This window comes from Carassius auratus, unplaced genomic scaffold, assembly GCF_003368295.1.
Source record: "Carassius auratus strain Wakin unplaced genomic scaffold, ASM336829v1 scaf_tig00214577, whole genome shotgun sequence".
Lineage (NCBI taxonomy): Eukaryota > Metazoa > Chordata > Actinopteri > Cypriniformes > Cyprinidae > Carassius > Carassius auratus.
This window is the reverse complement of record NW_020527721.1, coordinates 138,602-158,549: the sequence shown is the minus strand read 5'-3', so window position 1 is coordinate 158,549 and position 19,948 is coordinate 138,602. Positions and strand designations below refer to the sequence as shown.

The 19,948-nt window shown below is 36.1% G+C and overlaps 1 pseudogene; it reads right to left on the bottom strand.

Annotated features, from left to right (window-relative positions):
• Nucleotides 1–19,948, bottom strand: part of LOC113092414 (protein eyes shut homolog) — a 214,720-nt pseudogene that overhangs the window by 181,657 nt on the left and 13,115 nt on the right.

Genomic DNA, 19,948 nt, shown 5'->3' with positions numbered 1-19,948 from the left:
ATGACAATAATAGACAGTTACGTAAACAATAATAGTCACACTTACTTAATGGTCACAATAGGCAAAAAATAAGCAAAGGCCACGTATTTTTCGGATTTTAAGTCGCACCTAAGTATAAGTCGCATCAGTCCAAAAATAAGTCATGACGAGGAAAAAAAAACATACAGTATATAAGTCGCACTGGAATATAAATCGCATTTATTTAGAACCAAGAACCAAGAGAAAGACTACAGGAGCACTGAGTAGCATAGAGCGCCCTCTTGTGGCTGTAGACTGTAATGTTTTATCTTGGTTGATTTCTCTTGGTTCATGTCAAATTAATTTTGATAAATCGCACTTGACTATAAGTCGCAGGACCAGCCAAACTTTGAAAAAAGTGCGACTTATAGTCCAGAAAATACTGTAATATAAAGCCTTGACAGGCCATGTAAAGTGAATGCCCAACTGTACCTTGAGTATTACGTGAAATAGTTTAGTCTGATATTGACAGAACTCATGCAGATGCAGTGGACGATCATGTACATAGCAGCTTGATGGCGGATTGCAGGAATTCTAAACCACCACATTGTGTAAGAGAGGCCATTCGTTTCAGTTAAATGATATAGGTAGAATTAGGGTTCTAGCAGTGACTTAAGAAAAAGTATATTCACAGATACATAAACATTCTTTAGGCTAGACTCCTGCACACGCTTGATAGAACTCTAACTGCCGGAACCTATTCCCCAAAAAAGAGAAAATGAGCCAGATTAGCATGATCAAAAGAAGTAGAGGTACTCAATTTTAAGCGAAGTCCCCAAAAGGCCATGATATATGAAGGCCACAATTGTGACGTGGCATTAAGTCTTTCTAATAGAACTTGCGCTAACACTTCCATGGACTTAGAACATTTTTTTCTACTATAAGCTGATCATGATAAAACAAGGAAATAACCAGCACTGGAGCATCCAGAGCTGAAAAAGCAGTACAATAAGGCCAGTCATTAGGCAGTTCTGCTATTTGACTTGCACTAACCGATCCTGACATCAATAACATTCCTGACTCAGTCGTTCAAAGATGAGTAGTAGAAGCAGAGAACAATCCCAGATGAAAGACGTAGACTCCCACAGATATAACCATTGGTGCAGTTCTAGAGCGGCGTGAAGAATTATTTCCATACAGATGAGCTCTCTTAGGAGGATGTCTCAGACAGACCAAATTAATGTCAAACAAATCAATTTAATGTGTCTGAGTGTGTGTATGCGTGTTAGAGAGAGAGAGATTAAAGTCTTTCTTTACTGTCAGTGCTCTCAAATGGTTAAAGCATCTCATGAGAATCTGCTATGTACAGGCCTATGTGCTGAATTTCACTACTGAGTAAATGAAGGTCACATAAGACAATTAGTCTGCCACTGGCCCACTTTCTTCTAAACTCATCTCTTCATTACAGTAATGACTCATGAGCAGCAGACTGTAACTTTAACAACCCAGGGATCTGTTCTAACTGAACATGGCAGAAATGTCCCATTATCCCGTTTTTTTGTTCTATACTGAATATGCAACAGCTTGCTCAAGTCCAATCAAAAAAAAAAAAAAAAAACTCCTGATCTGCTTCAGGAGTGTCACAGAAATTTGCATGTGACATTTCAAATTAATCTCATTCTCTCAGGCAAAAAACAAAACAAAAAAAACAAACAAAACAAACCAAAACAACAACATCAAAAACCCTTCAGCATTATGAGCAATGTAGAAAAAAGGAAAAGGGCCTCACAAGTTTGTCTGTGGCGCACGCTTCATCCAGTTGACATCCGTTAGACTTCCAGTAGCTGTCAGCCTCAGTGGTGGTCTCACAGTTGAGGCCTGTGAAACCCCCTGGGCATGTGCAAACATATCCATTAGCAGTTTCCTCACAGCAACCATCATTCCAGCATGGGTTTGAATCGCAGAGGAGCCTCTTTCGCTCACAGTAAGTATACCTGCGATGAAATCATTTATTGAGAATGAACGACTATGAAATTATCATAATTAAAATGAATAAAAACACATACTTCTGTCAAAGTATTTTTTGATATAGACACTAGGTCTCATTGACTGTGCGTATGCATGCATTTGTGCATAAAATCATGAGGATGAAATCAAGATTCATCAGCATGTCTGATTTTTTTTTTTCTTAAAACAAGTGGAATAAAATGAATGTATTTATTTGTTTGTCCTTTTATAAAAAAAATATTATTATTATTATTATTTTTTTTTACAACAGTTCTATGCAACACAATCTGTTATTTATGATAACACATTTGTAAATCCATCGAGTTCAAGGGCAATTTATTAACAAATTGTTACTTTGTAGCATAGCAGCCACCTTTGTGTAGATGTTAAAAATAATACCTGAAATTTTGTGTCTGGGCTTGTTTATGTACTTTGATTTAAGCTTTTCTTGGTAACACTTTAGAATAAGGTTCCATTAGTTAATGTTAGTTAATGTATTAATTAACATGAACAAACAATGAATAATACATTTATTACTGTATTTATTCATCTTCGTTAATGTTAGTTAATGAAAATACAGTTATTCATTGTTAGTTCATGGTAATTCAAAGTGCATTAACTAATGTTAACAAGCACAACTTTTGATTTAAATAATGCATTAGTAAATGTTGAAATTAATATGAACTAAGACTCATCAATGCTATAGAAGGATTGTTCTTGCTTAGTTCATTTTAACGAAAGTAATTAACTAACATTAACTAATGGAACCTTATTCTAAAGTGTTACCCTTTTCTTTATTAGGTTTGTCTTTACTTATGCTAGGTTGGCGTCAAAGATCAAATCACAGCCAGATTGGGATTTAGCACATTCCCTCTCTGGATCTTTTGTTTAGCTGAATATCATGTTATTTTATTAAAGTATGCTATTCTGTTTACCAGTACCTATTATGCCACTATCTGTTTCTAATAGGACTTTCAAGAAAATTAAAGAATAAAAAAAAAAAAAAAAAAAAAAAAAAAAGATTTGTAGAAAGAATCATGCTTAATTTTTTTTCAAATACATTACTAGTCTGATTTAACTTAGCTGCTCTTTAGCTTCCAAATCATCTTCATAATAACTATTAGCTCCTGACCGCTTACTGAGAACAATTGTTCAAACCGTATGACTGCAATGACAGTGGACAATTGGTCCAGCATATCAACAATACTGAGGGACTCAGCGTGGCGCCCCATGCCTCTCATATGGTCTGATGAAAAATGAGACTTTTCTCAATGCTTCACTAATGAGGAGGTTCAAAGGTCCAAATTAAGTCCCCCTCTTCCCTTAACTGAACAACCCAATCAAACAGGCTAAAGGCTTTGGCCCAAGAGCATCTAGGCTGCTGGTTCCTCTAAGGTAACAGTAGATTGGAACATCAGTCTGATTTCCGCTCCCCGCAGGTTAAATTTAGACTTGACTATGCAGCACTGTAGGTTCAAGGTGAACATGATTTGATTTTATTCCCTAGTGGTGCTCTGTTTGCTTTTTCTTTTTTCCCTCCATGTTTCTCAGCAGGAGCTAACTCATTTATCTTCCTTGTTACTGTTTTTTCCTTTCCTTTTGTCATTCAGTTTTTTAAGGCGTATTCTAGCGTGTTGAACTCACTGGATGATACAAAGGTGATCAGTCCCAGAGGTGCCCAACTGCTTTTGAGGACACACCATTGGGCATCAGTCTAACTGAACGTCTCTCTGCAGTGTTTCTCTGGGATCCACAGTGGGAAATTGAAAATGAAAACCTCTCGAGATATATATATATAATTATTATACAATTATACAATTTATATAGCTCAACATAACATTTTAATCTTCCACAATAACTATCTTTGATTGAGATCCTTCCTCGCAGGAGGTCTTTGAAATAGTAATGCATCATATAGGTACATGATTCAATGTTTTATACAGGCTGATGACTTCATGAAGGTTGATGAAAATCATAAAAGCAGTGATATGAAACACCCTGCTGTGCGCTACCTTGAGATATCACCCATCCAAATCAGAAGCCAACATATTAAAACCACTCAGAAACAAGACAATTACAGCATTTGAATTTCCTCAAAAACCATGGGGCAGGTGAATAGAAAAATGAATTGTGTATCCAGTAGGGCATATCCTATTCATTCTGAAAATGCAGATACAAACAGCACTGGCAGTCTGAATAAGGTACACAGGAGAGTGGAATCAAAAGAAAATCTAATTTGAAGTGTCCCACGTGTGGGGCTCATTATTATGTGTGTGTAGGCTCTGATCCGTAAGGGCAGTCGGTACCGGGCCAGCCGTTAACTTCACTATGATTAATGGGGTGACAGCTTGGGCAAAGTCAGAGAGCTGCTGGCCCCACAGGGGGCCCAAACAGAGCAGAACTGGAGACCAGTTACTTTCACTTCCTTACAAGGTGCTCCAAGAATATGCGGTGAGAGACTGTGTTGATTTACTGATGTAACGGAGCAACAGTTCTGTCTAATTGTGCTGAATCATTAGTGAAATATGGCTGTGGTAAAGGGAAATTGGGTGCAAACAAGAAGGTACTCATAAATTTATATTTTATTGCAGTGTAGAACTCTTAAACCATACAGCATGAGCATCAGCTGCTTAACTCTATTTACACATTCATGTATATTCAATATTCAGGAACTGGATGAATAATTAAACAGTTTTTTTTTAATGCTTGTTTTTGATTGAGCAACTTGATTGAAACGGGTTGCTGGAAAACAAAAAGTGTTACACCAAAGAGTATCAGTTTTAAGTCATTTTAACTTGAAGCAATCAGGTTTGAATAAGAAACCAGATACAGTTGTTATCAGTCAAAATAAATTGTTTAAATAAAGTGAACAAAGCAAGGCAAAAGTGTGTATAATACATATGATAATAAATATGTATGAGTAAATAATATTCTTAAAATATGTCCTGAACAAATAGGCAATACAGTACATATATATATATATATATATATATATATATATATATATATATATATATATATATATTTCAATCCACATAGTTATGTGGTGTGGATCAGGTATGCAAAAATGTAATTGCTACTTACAGACAATGAAAATGTTTGGAGTCAGACACTCCAAAGAGATGCTGCCTGTATGAAAGCACAGACCCTTCAAAAATCATATTTGATTATTTTTAAACACTAAAGCTGATGGTATTCTCAGAAGAGGCCAGTTTTCATGATTCAGATTGCAAGTGTTCCATGGCTGTTTTACTGTGAGTAGTGAATCTCTTGTGGAAATTCATCATAAACTGTGATAGTCCTAAATCTGTGTCAGACAAACTAGACATTTTTCTTCTGCATTAAAGCTGTAGGCATGACATTAAAGGCTGCTATCTGCTTGAAAAAACTGCTTCTAGACAAAAGTCAATTAATCAACAAGCAAAGGCCACCTAGGCCTCAGACTGTAGACTTTATCAAGATGCTATTATCAGGAACACCCAAGGGACGGTGGAAGTTTTGTTACACATTTGTGGGTGAGATGCTCATTAGCCCAGTAATGGTTTTACAAAGCAAATGAGACTCATTACTTTCCAAAAGAATGTCATGGTTGTGCCTTATAAACAGATTGGGAGGACACAGAATCCTAAATTGTTTATTTCTGTCTCTTTTCTACAGGAAAGACCCCATGCATGAGTTTTATCAACCTGAGCACATCACTCAAATAAGCCACAGCCAAAGTCTTAATTAAATAATTGGCCATTTATGCACCAAGAAATCTTCTGAAGACTTTCTTATTTGAATGCTTCATTTGTTCAATTTCTTCAATTCCGCTTCTTCACTTAGGAAAGACAGCTTAATGTGAGCAGATATAGAAAAAGCCTCACTCAGATTTGAGTTTGCATAATTGTGCTGCCATTGTGAAGGCACCCAAAATGACCCTTCATTAATCACATGACTCATTATCAAAATGAGCCAAATGAAGCCAAACAGTAAAAATAATTAAACATCCATTACTGGGCCTCAGAAGAAATATCACTCTATTGTGAAGTGAATAATTTACAGTGGCTTTCTAAAACAGACTTCTAACTAAATGTAATCATACTTGCCTGTATATCCTGTGAAACATTCACATCTGTAGCAAGTTGAGGACACAAGCTCCTGCTTTACAGCAATTTTGATGTCCAATGATTTCAGAGCAGTTGACACCTATGGTGTGAAAATATAGACATTACATTGAATTCATGCATATTTATTCAGTACATTATCTGATTCTTGACATTTATGATGTAAAAACTGTTATATAACAATATGAAAGATTTGTAGAGAGATTGGTGCTTTTCTACAATCCATTCAATAATGCCATTTTATCTTATAGTAATATAACTGCAGAAATATTAACTTTACTTAACTTTAAATAGTGCAGTATGGTTCGATTTTATAAAGCAAACATTTTAAATATCAACAAATATTAAAGAGATAAATGCTCCAATGCAGTATTATTATCCAGGCATTTTGTATTTGCTATACAAGGAAAGTGGAAGGTGGTGAAATGCCAGGCTCGATAAAACACAAAAAGTTTTCTATAAAATACAACATCCCAAGCCCCCTTAATTCATGCAAAAGCACCGTGTGCGGAGGAGAGTAAAATGTAAGCCATTTTTTATAGATAACATTGCTTTCTGTTTTCGCTCTCAAACATCAACTTACAACATTTTAAAATAAGCCCTGAAGCAATTGGTCATGTGACACACGTGAAACAATGCTATTTGCCATCAACGCACAAAACCCTGGGGCCTTATTTATCAACAATTTATAGAAAAGGTTTGATATTTTGTCTAGCAAAAATTCCAATATATAATTACAAGTTGGTAGATCACACACTTTGCGTGAAAAACTGTGCGTAGACAATCATTAAGCACACATGCGTGTGTACGCACTGTTGAGGCCCCAGGCGTCAAAGGTGCAATTTTTGAATTGAATGTCACTGCAAATTATTTGATAGCAAAGCAAGAGTTAAAAATGTACACATTTCATTGTGTTCCATTCACATCATTTTAGAGGACCATTTCTTTGGACTACTTTTATGATTTTCCCATCGACATTTAAAATCAATCCACTTTCAGTGAAGGCCATTCTGCCTACTCTCATGTTTCAAGGAAGAAAGAAAAGGATACAGCAAGGATCTTAGAATGGCATGAGGTAAATAATGACACAATTTTCCATTTTTTGAATTGTATTTTTAAAGTGATCATATCATGAGCAAAATTGTTGTTATTTAATGATGAGGGCTAGCCGTAAGTGATCTATGTAGATCACTGGTAAGTAAACAATTTTTATTGTTATTTGAGAAAAGGTTAGCCAATCATAACAATCAGTGTATTCATCTATATGTATACTGTAGTTATATATTTTTCTATAATTAACATTAATGTGGTGTTTGCTTAAATGCTGTTAAGTGCAGGGTATTTGCTCTCAGTATTAAAACTGTTTAACAAATTGTGTAATGTAAAGGCATGTTTTCAAAACATTAATGTGTTTGAGCTGAAGATGAAGCGAGTAATTTGGTTATGATATATATTTACCAACTGTGATCAATTTCAGCTCTCTGCTTTAATGTGACTCAGATCACACTGGCCTAGTTGTGATAGCATGTTACCCAGCGGTCTCTAAGGAACGCCTCCAGTGCTTCTAACAGAAGTACAATGAATTATTCAGCAGACATAAAAACAAACCACATTAGCTAGTATGACAACATTATACCACTTTAAATACTCTCCTCTCCTTGGTGCTCACCAAGAGACCAACATTTAAACAACATTTGGATTTTATTGACAAGCAAGACTAAGAGAAGAAAATTAAATGGCAGGAGGAGGTAAACTATAAAGTATTGCACGATTAAAGAATGCTTTCAAGTGGCACAAAAACATATGAGAATAATTACCATGATTAGAGAACTAAAGAGATGGGGGGGGGGGGGGGATGAAATCATTTTAAATGGTTATTCAAATAAATGGTCCATAGGGGCTCTAGTTTTGAAATAATTGCATAGTGCTAAATGTAGAACACTTGCAATTATGACAGATAAATAATAAATAAGTGTCTTCAAAGAAACTAGGCTGTTCTCTGTATGTGGGTGGACACCCATTAAACCTCCCCCCATCCATTATGATTGAAAGGTCAGCATGGATTCATAATGGACTCTGCATTAAAGGGGTATTAAGCTAACATTAAGCTCAGTTGACAGCATTTGTGGCATAATGTTTATTACAACAGAAAATATTTCTACTTGTCCAATAGTTTTTTTTATTTTTTAAAGCTCAAATTATGGGTTATAGTAAGGCACCAAACTAAAAACACCTTTTGAATTTCCTGAATTCGATGTAAATTAGCAAATATAAATCAGAATTGCATTTTGAATGTTCAGTAAGGAAGAATTCAAATGAATCTAAATAAAATTAACTGAAATACAAAAGGTTAAAAGTTTGACAATTTAAAATTTAAATTGAAGGTTTGAATGGTTCAAACGGTATTTAGTTTTGTTGACCATGGTTAAAGAAAATTGCATTTTCTAAAAAAAATAAATAAAAAAAATATTGAATTGCATTCATAAATTATTCTTCCTGTCTTTCCAACTTTCCGTGGGGTGTGGCCATTTTAATTTGAATTCCAACTCATGAGTACTTCCATTGTAGGTGCATAACTCTAACGGCAAGTTTTGCTAAATGCAATGAAAGCTGTCAGTTGAGCTTAACTTGCATTGAACTTGCAATGTACCTTTATGCTGCAAATGTGTATTAAACAACAGATACATGTACTTTTTGGCAAACTAGAGCTCCTCACCTGTGTACAGAGCTCGGCAAAGACATTCATAAGGTGGGAGATCAGGCTGTTCTCTAGCTCAGGTAGGTGCCTCCATTTAAGCATGGCTGTTCATAACATCCATCGCAGTTCTCGCAATAATGTCCTGAAAAGTGTTTGTGGCACTGACAGCTAAATGAATCATCTTTAAATGTAGTTCTGCATTCACCATTTCCCGAACACAGATGGAGAAGAGGTGAGCTCTGGCAGTACTGAGGATTTACCAGAAATGCAATGCGTAGGCCAAGCCTACACCGATGACTACTGCCTCTATGAATGACTCTGAAGTAATTCATACCAGAACATCAGCCATTTCGAATCAATTTGCGCAGTGCCATTAGTACTGTTGGCAAACACCAACTGCTCCTTACGTGGCTCTAAAGTCAAGCAGTTTTCAAACTCTTCTTTGGACACATATTAGGTGGATACTATATAGTTTCAGTGTTCTGTCAGCAGAAACAAACATCACATATTCAAGTTGAAATTCCAGCGGGCAATGCTGAAGAAAGTGATATGACCCAGTTGTCCACAAATGTCCATTTGTTTCTGTTTGTCTACTCCAGCACTGGGTCAAGCTGCTGCAGGTGTCCTCCATGAGGGTCCACCTCACACTGATGTTCTTTGGCCGAGTGTGCCATTCACGAGACGTGGCTCTGCGGCAGGTTACCTGGCTGTAGACTGTGCCATATATTACACAGCTGAGCAGCAATAATAACTAGGTCTGGGTTTCTCATGTTTGTCTTTCTTCAATCTTGACTGTGTCTTTATTTAGCCACTTAATGCATTTTTTCCTTAATATGTACAATGCAATAATGTAGCATGTTGCAAAAATCGCATGATTACTGCCTTAAAAATGGAAAAACTGAAATATCTCAAAAGTAACTTGCAGCGCTACAGGACTATTTCACATACAAATTAAAATTCTGTCTTTTTTTTATAGAAATGGTATGCTTTTGTCAAACACTTAAAAGAAAATAACAAATGGTGCTAATATGGACTTATGGTGTGCTGTAGTACTGCTTAACACTAATGACTGTAACCTATTGAGTACGGTAGGCTACTGTATAATGAAATCTCCACTGGCCACAATGATTAATATTTTCTGAATCATTGAAATATTGGCGGTTTTTTGTTTTTTTTTTGTCATAAAAAAATAGTGTTTATAAACAGCTGCTAAGATAGTATTCTCACTTGAAATGGAGTAGAGTCTTGGACCAGGAAACAATAATTTGATACACCATGACAACAAGAAAAAAAAGTTAATTGACTGTAAACTCATTCAAATTCACAACTTCCAAATATGATTCAGTCAAAAGATTCAGCAAGCAACTTTAACTAAGCAATCTGTACATTTTGATAATATTGGGTTACTGAATGTCACATCAGGATGAGACTGAAAAACACGGTCATGTTGAACTGTTGTTGTACGGGCAGGAGTTTAGGCCTAATTCTTAAAAAAAAGAGAAAGAAATTCTTTAACTTTTGTCTTCCACAGAAAAAATAACAGCATACAGGTTTGGAATAGCATGAGGGTGAGTAAATAATCGCACAATTGTTATTTTTGGGTGAGTTTATCCTTTACCTCGTTGGCATAGCTCCTGTGTATGAATAAAAAGCATCTGCATTAGTTGTGAAACTGGATAAATAAAGAACTTGTGCATAGAATACAAAATAAGAAAACCTCCAGCGAATATGACATACATTGAGTGGCTCAAGCTTTAAATGTAGTTTCAGGGCTCTTTCACAACCCTGCAGAACCATGGATTTCTCCCACAGCTTGGCACCGCTCTGCCCCCAGGGAATCAATTTCAGTAAAATGGCCAGCTCTCTGCTCTACCTGCCTGCATGAGGCTAGTCAAACTAATGAGCAGTCACATTTGACTCTCCTTTCCCGTGTGCTCTCAATCTTGGACTGCTTGCCTGGAAGAAACATTGCCCTCAAATCTCTCACCACGAGTGGCATGGAGGGCAGTAACTGGCTGCTCCACTTGTCATAGTCACTGAGCTTTCTGTCAGGTGTGTTGCACCCCCTTTTTCTTAGTTGTGCAGACTGATATTAAATTAAATTGCATTTGCCTTTATTTTAATAGATTTTAACATAAAAAAATATTGTCTTTGATTTTTAAAGGGATAAAATTAAAATTCTGAAAAAGCTCTTTTACTTACACCATATCTTTCTAAACCTGTATGTATTTTATTTTCCAAACACAGGAATATATATATATATATATATGTTGATAAATGAGGGCCCAGGCTTCAAAGGCGCAAATTTTGAATTGAATGTCACTGCAAATGATTTGATCATAAAGCAAGAGTTGAAAATTTACCCATTTCATTGTGTTCCATTCACATCATTTTAGAGGACCATTTCTTTGGACTACTTTTATGATTTTCCCATCGACATTTAAAATCAATCCACTTTCAGTGAAGGCCATTCTGCCTACTCTCATGTTTCAAGGAAGAAAGAAAAGGATACAGCAAGGATCTTAGAATGGCATGAGGTAAATAATGACACAATTTTCCTTTTTTGATTACGTATTTTTAAAGTGATCATATCATGAGCAAAATTGATGTAATTTAATGATGAGGGCTGTGCGTAAGTAACAGTGATCTATATAGATCATTTGTAAGTAAACAATTGATATTTTATATACATATATATATATATATATATATATATATATATATATATATATATATATATATGACATTTCTCAGAATCTCTTTTGGTCTCTTCCCCCTAGAAGAAGGAAAGACTGTACAGGTTTGGAACAGGAGGGGGAGTAAATAACCAAATTTCCAATTTCATAACAATATCATAACAAAGAGCACTGCACTACTGTACTACTAGATTCAGTAGCCAGCTCTAGAGGCCTTGATGTCTATAGTTCAATCATAGAAATTACTGTAATTTCCTTTTACCATAGGCAGACAATTTGATTTGCCATTATAGGATCTACAGTCTATACCACTTTAGTAGGATCAGAATTGTTTCTAAGTTATGTCAATAGCCTACCCATGGGGACATTTCAGGTCAAACATATTAAGACGTCTTATCTAACTACATCTATTCACATATGCTTTTACAGTCTTGGAACACTTATTTCTATCTGTTGTTTCCATTTGCAGGTCTCTTGAAACTCATGTGATATTTTGTAGCCTTACATGGAAGGCTGCCTAATCCTATTCCTAATCTGACTTGACAGGACATTGCAATTAAATGTAATTTATTACTTTTTTTTCACAGCATTGTAAATTAAGTGACATGTGAGCTCTTATTGAATCACCCTGTAAATTGCCAAAGAGTTCACTTGCTATTGCTTCTAAGTTCCATGTGGTATTAGGAGGAGGGACATTCTTAGTCAAGAGAGTCTGATTGGGGGTAAGATCAAATGAGATATCTGTATTTTTGGTTTTCTAAAAGCGTAAGAGTGCATTACCACGTGGAAATGACTCAAATCTAACAAACATGGACTTAAAGTTGTGAAAACCTGCTGAGGTTTTCATCTACCTCGTGTTTTGCTACTTAGATGCTCATATCTCACATCTGACCATGTGTGATGTTAGCAAAGCTTGAGCTTCCCTAAGGTAGAAGCAGCAGGTGACAGTGCTAAATAAAATGTTCCCTCTCTGTCTCACACAGTTTCTGCAACCAGATCCCTCCGTGTCATCCACAAAGAGGAGTTAAATCAGACCGAGTCTCTCGCTCCCTCAGGTCCTGCTCAGGCTTGTAAGGCAGATAAAAGAATAGTGTTATGTAGATATCTCTGTGTCTTCAAAATCCCCATGCCTTCATCTGTGAATGATGGTAAGAATAAGCAATAATGATGACTCTTTTTCATTGGATGTGACATCCTTATAGGATAAGCTGAATAATGGCGGAGGAGCTAAGAGGTCGGTGATTGACAGTATGATCATGCTCCTAGAATATAAACGTTTCATGCTGTGCAAACAGCAAGAATACTCCTGGATGGCTGTGATTTGTGACTTATTGCATTTTTGTGCTGTGTGCAGACTGACAAATCTGTCTTGTCGAACCTGGTTAGGGCAGAATCTGGTAAATCTGAACAACCAGAAAATGTCCAAACAATTTTATCTGAAGTTTGAACAGTACATCCATTGCTTTATAATTTAAAATCTTCTCTCTAAAACTTTTTTTGTCAAATGTTTTTCTTTAAAATTTTGCTTGTGCTAGCCCCCCCTCCAAATAAATGCCACTTGGTTTGACATTTTGCTATCTTGGGAGTAGCTTAAATGTCCAAATTCTCCTTGGAGCCACTGCACTGTGTGTAAACTGACCATGACAGGCAGAGGAAGGTAGCTGATATTTCTAACAAGACTCATTAGATTGAAATAAATAAAAAAAATGACACAAAGTTCCCATTAATTGTTCACTGAGAATTTCCACATGTCCAAACCCTTCTCTTGCCCCTGCATTTAACTTCTAACTCTTTTTATATCAGTCAAGGAACTGTGTGTCCCCTCGACAAAGAAGCGATCTCTATCCCAGAGCTGCGTGATCAAAGCGTATAGATGGAAAGCTGACAGATATAGAGAACTGAAAGTCTTCCTGTGTGTGGAGCCAGAGGCAAGACTGCACTATCACCACGTTGTCTACTGGCAGATGGATGCCACAGGGACATGAGAAAGCTCAGATTCAGCAGTTCAAAGCCTAGACACCCTGAAAACTGCATGAACACTGATGGGAGGAATGATGACATTATGCTCCAACTCAACAAAGGCAAGTAGAATGAAGCAACACACTGAAGCAAGACTATGAAGTAATGGACACTGAAAGAAATCGGTCAGCTTGCGATTTCTAATTATGTTGCTTCGAGCTTTGACATTTCAAAGTGTATCAGAAATTAACAGTCACTGCTGTGTAATGTAATTATGCAAATACCTCATCTTCTCTGAAAGTATGTGACTTTAATTAGAGCACAGGGTCTCCCGCCGAAGAACCGGACATACTGGTTGGACACATCCTTAATGTGTTTGGACAGATATTATCTGACTGTACAAAAAGCATATTTTTTTATGGAGCTTGGGCCAGTTGCTCAGGAGGTGGGGATGTTAATCATAGCGCAATCAGAAGCTAATTGTTCTTCTCTGAAGGAAAAAGGAGACCTGAAAAAGGGAACTTCTGTGCCAAAAGAGTGAAGTGTTGCTTTACACTGAGAGGCTAAATGCAAAAGCACAATTAGGTTCCAAAGTATGTGAAGCCTTTAAAAATAATCTGATTGATTGGGGCAGGGGGGTTATTATGGGAGGGCTAACAAAAGCAACAAAGAGGACTAATTGTTTCTTACAATTGGGCTGCCAGATTGGCCAGTGATGTCTCTTCAGCATTCAGCAAGGATAACTAGAATCCTGCTCACACATGCACAAAAGAGACAACAAATCAATAGACATATATCTAGATCATCTTCAGTGACCCTTGTTACTCACATGCCCATTTATTTGTTACAAAATGGGAAGGCAGCGATTCGATTCACGATTCATAGGTTTTTGATTCGATTCAAGAACGATTTTTGCAAATTTAGAACGATTCAATTCGAGTCGATGCACAATTAAATAAAATTTGATTCGATTATAACGATTCGATTCTGCATTTTTTAAGTGCATTCACGGGATTATTTAAATGTTTCCTCTAAATTCTTTAAATGCTAAGTCAGGGGGAAAAGTACAGTAGCCTTTATGGTTACAGAACCATAGGTTAAAAAAAAATAATAATAATAAAAAAAGAAAAAGAAAATTAACCTTTCGTCTATTGTTAAATGCTTATGCCACATGGCATGCGTAAAAATGTATGTAAGCGAAGATTTACAAAAAAAAAAAAAAAAAAAAAAAGAGCTTTAAGAGTAGCCTATGTATAGGCTAACATTTTGTCACACCAGGGACGTAGCCATCATTTCAGAAGTGACAGAAATGTCAAATACAATCATTTTATGTATGTAGCCTATGTATTATCATAATATATATATATATATATATATATATATATATATATATATATATATATATATGTATATATGTATATATATATATATATATATATATATATATATATATATATATATATTTTTTTTTTTTTTTTTTTTTTTTTTTATTTATTTTTTTTTTTCCTAATGGAAATTTTATGAATGTTTTATATACAGGGCTACATTTAATTAGCAATTATTGTAATTTTCTGCACAGAATAAGGTAGAAAATAGCTACTTTATAGTTTCTGTACTGTAATAAATCATGTCAATTAGCACTGCATCATTCATAAATAATTTACTTGTTATGTTGTTTTTTTCTAAGCGTTTCATCAATTCATTCTGCTTTCATTCAGTTTAGCTGCAGATAAAGTCTGGCACGCCTATGAAAGTGAAATCACTTATCTTTCAGTGTGAACTTCTTTATCTCATTTTCACAAAATAAAATGCTATAGTAGGCTAGCTATTTAACTTTTCCTCTCCATCAGCGAATAATGATTCTGAGAGAAAATGCACCCATTGTCTGTTTGCTAAAGCTACACACGCTACTTTCATGCATCTGATTTTCAGATAAACCTCACGCTCTTATTTCAAGGTCGTTGTTGATGCAGTGTATTCACCTTATTTTCCATGGCAACAACGGTGCCGCCATTGCGCTCGTTTTGTCATCTTACTTCCGGCTGAGGGACCGGATGTAACGTACCTAAGCTAGTGGCTGGCTAGATAACAGAACGCAGAACGAACAGAAGTATGATATATGCTCAGTTAGGGGCTGCATAACAATTGTATTAAAAAATAATTGCACCAACGATGTAGCGAACACATTGTGACGCGGTCGGAGTGCTGTGGTGTACTTTACAATTTACACCCACCACCTAAAGAAGAGAAGCACCTGAGGAAATGGATGAAGGCGCTAAATTTGAAGCGCCCACCCAAGCGCTCTTATGTGTGTTCGTACCATTTCATGGACGGCAAGGCGACTGACGAACACTTTTACCCCGAGAAATGGCTCGACTACGATGTTCCGTTAAAGAGGTCACGCCGGGGATGGAAAGGTTATCAGATTCGGGTAAGCTAACCTTAACTAGCTATGTGTTTGCTCGCCTAACGTTAGATTTATGAAGTCCGTTCTATGAATACATTTATGATCAGTAACAGGCAGTTAACAAAGTACAACGAATGATCCATGATGACCATTGTCCACCCATTTATTTAATATTTAGGGTAGTACAAGATATTATAGTACATTACAATAGCTCACATTATTCCTGCTACAGAGATTGCAGGTGATAGCAGGCCAGCTAGCCTCATTTCTCATTCAGATCCTGACCTACGTTTGAACACTACAGTTAATAGTGTGTATACTGTTTTGTCTCTAATGCATCTCTCTCTCACACACACACACACAGTTCTAAGTTCGGGTCACATAATATATTAATTTTCATGATATATTGTAAGTTCTAATGTAAAAATGTTGAATTATTTCCACAGATGTATCGATGACCGCCAGTGATGCAGTGGACAGCTGTGAGGGTGATCAGATCCACATGCCCCTGATCTTGCTGAAAGTCACCAGAAGTTACCTGCTGTGATAGTTATTTTTTATGAACCTTTACAAAGTCACCAAAAGTTACCTGCTGTAATAGTTATTATGAACCTTTACAGTGTCACCTGACATTACCTGCTGTAAATAGTTTTTATTTATTTATCTTAATTTGATCTTTTTTTCATCTTTAATCTCTGATTTGAAGGAATAACTCATGTCAAGTTTGCAAGTTAATTCCATCTTGGTTTATTACATATGGAAATTAAATGTTGAAATTTTATAGGATGGTCAGTAGAAGGTGTCTCTTGCTTCCTGAAAACAACAAACACTGATCAATACATCACAAATGATTTTATACAACTTATATTAAATGATCCATGTTCTAAAAAACAAATCACAGTCTGTCTCTTGTTTAACACAACTGATTTAAAACAACTTATTTGATATAGTTCTTCACCCACACCCTCTACACCCCACCCCAATTACCTAATATCCTATCCTTAACCTAATTATTCTCATTCCTGCTTATTTACAAAGCTGCAACTATCTTGTTGAAAGCAGCAGGTAGCCTGTCTGAAACTCATCTGACACGAGGAAGCATACACTTAAAATAAAAGGTTTGTAGTCTAGCTACAGTCTTGGCACAGAATTGCTGATTGTGCGGCACATGTAACTTGCTGTGATGGAACCCAGATGAGCAGCTTACACGTCCTCAGCCCTGTACAGAACATGACAAACCTAAAATACATTTCAAAGATTTCACAGTTGTCTTATTTCAGAATCATTCGTTATTATTACACTTGACGTTTACCTTATTCATTGATTAGACTTGACGTACACCAACCAAATCTTACCTTTACCTTACCTTTTGCATATACACCGCAGAATTAAGAGGCAAGCTGATTTTCTGATCATATTTTTTTGGTAAAATTTACTAATTCCAAACCAATCTTAACTATTAATTTTGCATTTAATCTTTTATAAGTGATATATAATCTTTTTTTGGCTTGTTTTATCTGTAAAATAAAATCTGCCTAATAATTATGCATACCTGGATATAAGGCGTTTTTCACTTCCAAGTTCCAGCCTCCTCCTTTTCTAATGTGTAATTGATAAACGTTCACTTACCTTACTCCACTGTGCAATTAAGTTATTAGACAAAATACTTAGTCTGATGATGGTCATCAAACACGTTATTATACTTTTAAACATTTATAACTTCGTGTATATTAACATCACACACACACAAAACTAACCAGCACCACGCTGAGAGGTTAGACTGCTCGACTGGCTGGTTGCACGTTCAATTTTAAAAAGACGAAAAAACCCTCGCTGTGTAACAGTACACGACCAACTGTCTCACTATGTAAATACTGGTAAGCCTCGATACATTTTTTTTTTAAAATCATTTTTCCTTGCTGCTCCATCAACTCCTCCTGACAGGGCAGTTAAATATATAGGTTAACTCTGGCCACTTCTTCATATCGTCTAACATTACCCACGTTAACAGCGACGATGGATGGGACAATTTGAGACCATTTGATCGTCGTAAGACGTTTTCATCGTGCTCCCAATTTATAAAATAACGTTCTTTGTAATTTCTCCACAGTTATAGCAAACTATAAACAATCGTACAACTACTAAACTAGTAACCGGACGTGCCGTATCGGTTTAGCGGAAGTCGGATGACAAAATGCGGAAATGCGAAGTATTAAAAGTGGGCGGGGCGGAATAAGGTGAATATTTAACCGCTTCCTTCGTACATTCGGTTCATCCGCGTTCAATGTAACTGTGCGTGATTTATACACTTACATTTCTGCTCTGTTCATGCATTAAATACAGCATTCGACTGCTCAGGTAACCCCGTCGGTAAAATGCAGAGACAGAGAGCCATTGACAAACTACATAAAAGTCAGACTACTCCACTTTAGTATCACTGACCAGGAGACAGTGTTGCCAGATCTCGCGAGACAAATAAGCAAACTGGCCTGTGAAAACGAGCCGAAAACAAGCAACTTTTTCTACGGACCCGCGACTACCAATATTTGTAAGCAACTTTACAGAAAAACAAGCCCAAAGTCGCGTATAATAAGCGGACAACACTGCCTTTAGATCGCACGTCAGCTGCGTCAGAGAAGAACGGAGAGTGAGCTCAATCCTGTGACACCAGGGATTTACGAACACTCTTCCATGTCTCCATTAATTTGTAATCCACTATATAAATCGCGATTCATTCGATTCTTAGCGTTTTAAATCGATTACTACGAGATCGGCGAATGATGAATAAATGATGAAGGAATAAAAAATGTAAAACTATTAACTTCCATAGTAACTGTTATTTTTTTTTTTTTTTTTTTTTTTTTTTTTTTACTTTATTGTACAATTTTATTTTAAGCTATATACATAAAACTCACTATAGTTCTTTAGGTTGTATTTAAGTTGTTTTCCCCCCTTTCAGCTTCACACCTTGCAAAGGTGCCCCCCACCCAAATTGCAACTACAAGACTTACAATGTGACCTTATTTTTATATTTAGCTTTATCTCATGATTATCTATTTATTTTTTTAGTCTGAGGTCCACAATCCTAACTCTTAGTCTTAATAGTCTGTATATGCTTTTACCTCTAGTTTACTAATCTAGGTTTCTTACAAAACCAGTATAAATATTGTTAGTTTTATGACTTTATGATTGCTTCCTAGACAGCAACATTGTGTTGGCCCAGATCCGGCCCACATTTGGCCTGTGTGAAACTGGTTGCTGTCTGGGTTGTGATGTTCCTCTTTGGTAAGTCACTTAGGGTTTATGAATTAATGTCATTGTATAGTTCAGTGATTCTCTATTAACTGATATTTCCAATATTTGACACTCATTTTAGGACATGGAGTGCTCTACTGAGAAGCAGATGAGCTGAATCAGGCGAGAGACATCCAAGATGTGTACTGTTAGGGGGCTCCAGAACCAGGATTGAGAATTATTGATATAGATAAACTTTATTACAGACTCTTGACCCAAGAACAAGACCAACAACATAACAGAAGGAATAGATACATAAACACATAAAAACATACTTTGATTCATGAGAGTCTTAACAGGCACCCATACCAATGTTTCCACAAATATGATTGATATCTAACCGAGCTGCACCTAGGGCTTGCAAGCATCATTATAATACAGTTTTGAGACTCATCAAGTCAGGAAATGAACTTAAACATTAGGTTCCTCAAGAGAGCCTTTAAAGTTCTTAGCCCTGAGTCAAAAAAGAGCTTACTTGCACTGCTACTCCTGGTCTTTTCTAGCAGTATCCTCAGGCAGTCATTATATGCTACCTGAAGTTTGCACATGGTCTCCTTTTTGTAGTTGACCCACAATGGGGCTGCATACATAGGGGTGCAGTATGCACGAAACAACATACAAACATGTTTGCTTGAACATACAACATTTGTCTCTGCCTATACATATCTGCATCACCTTCCAACCTGTCAGTGATGATGTGCCCAAGATATTTCCGTATAGATTTTTAAGTACTACATAAATACGCTTACTACAGTTTCTCATCAGAATATTGCTGTTCAGATTCAGTTTTTATTTCTCTGATCTGAATAATCATCAGTTCTCC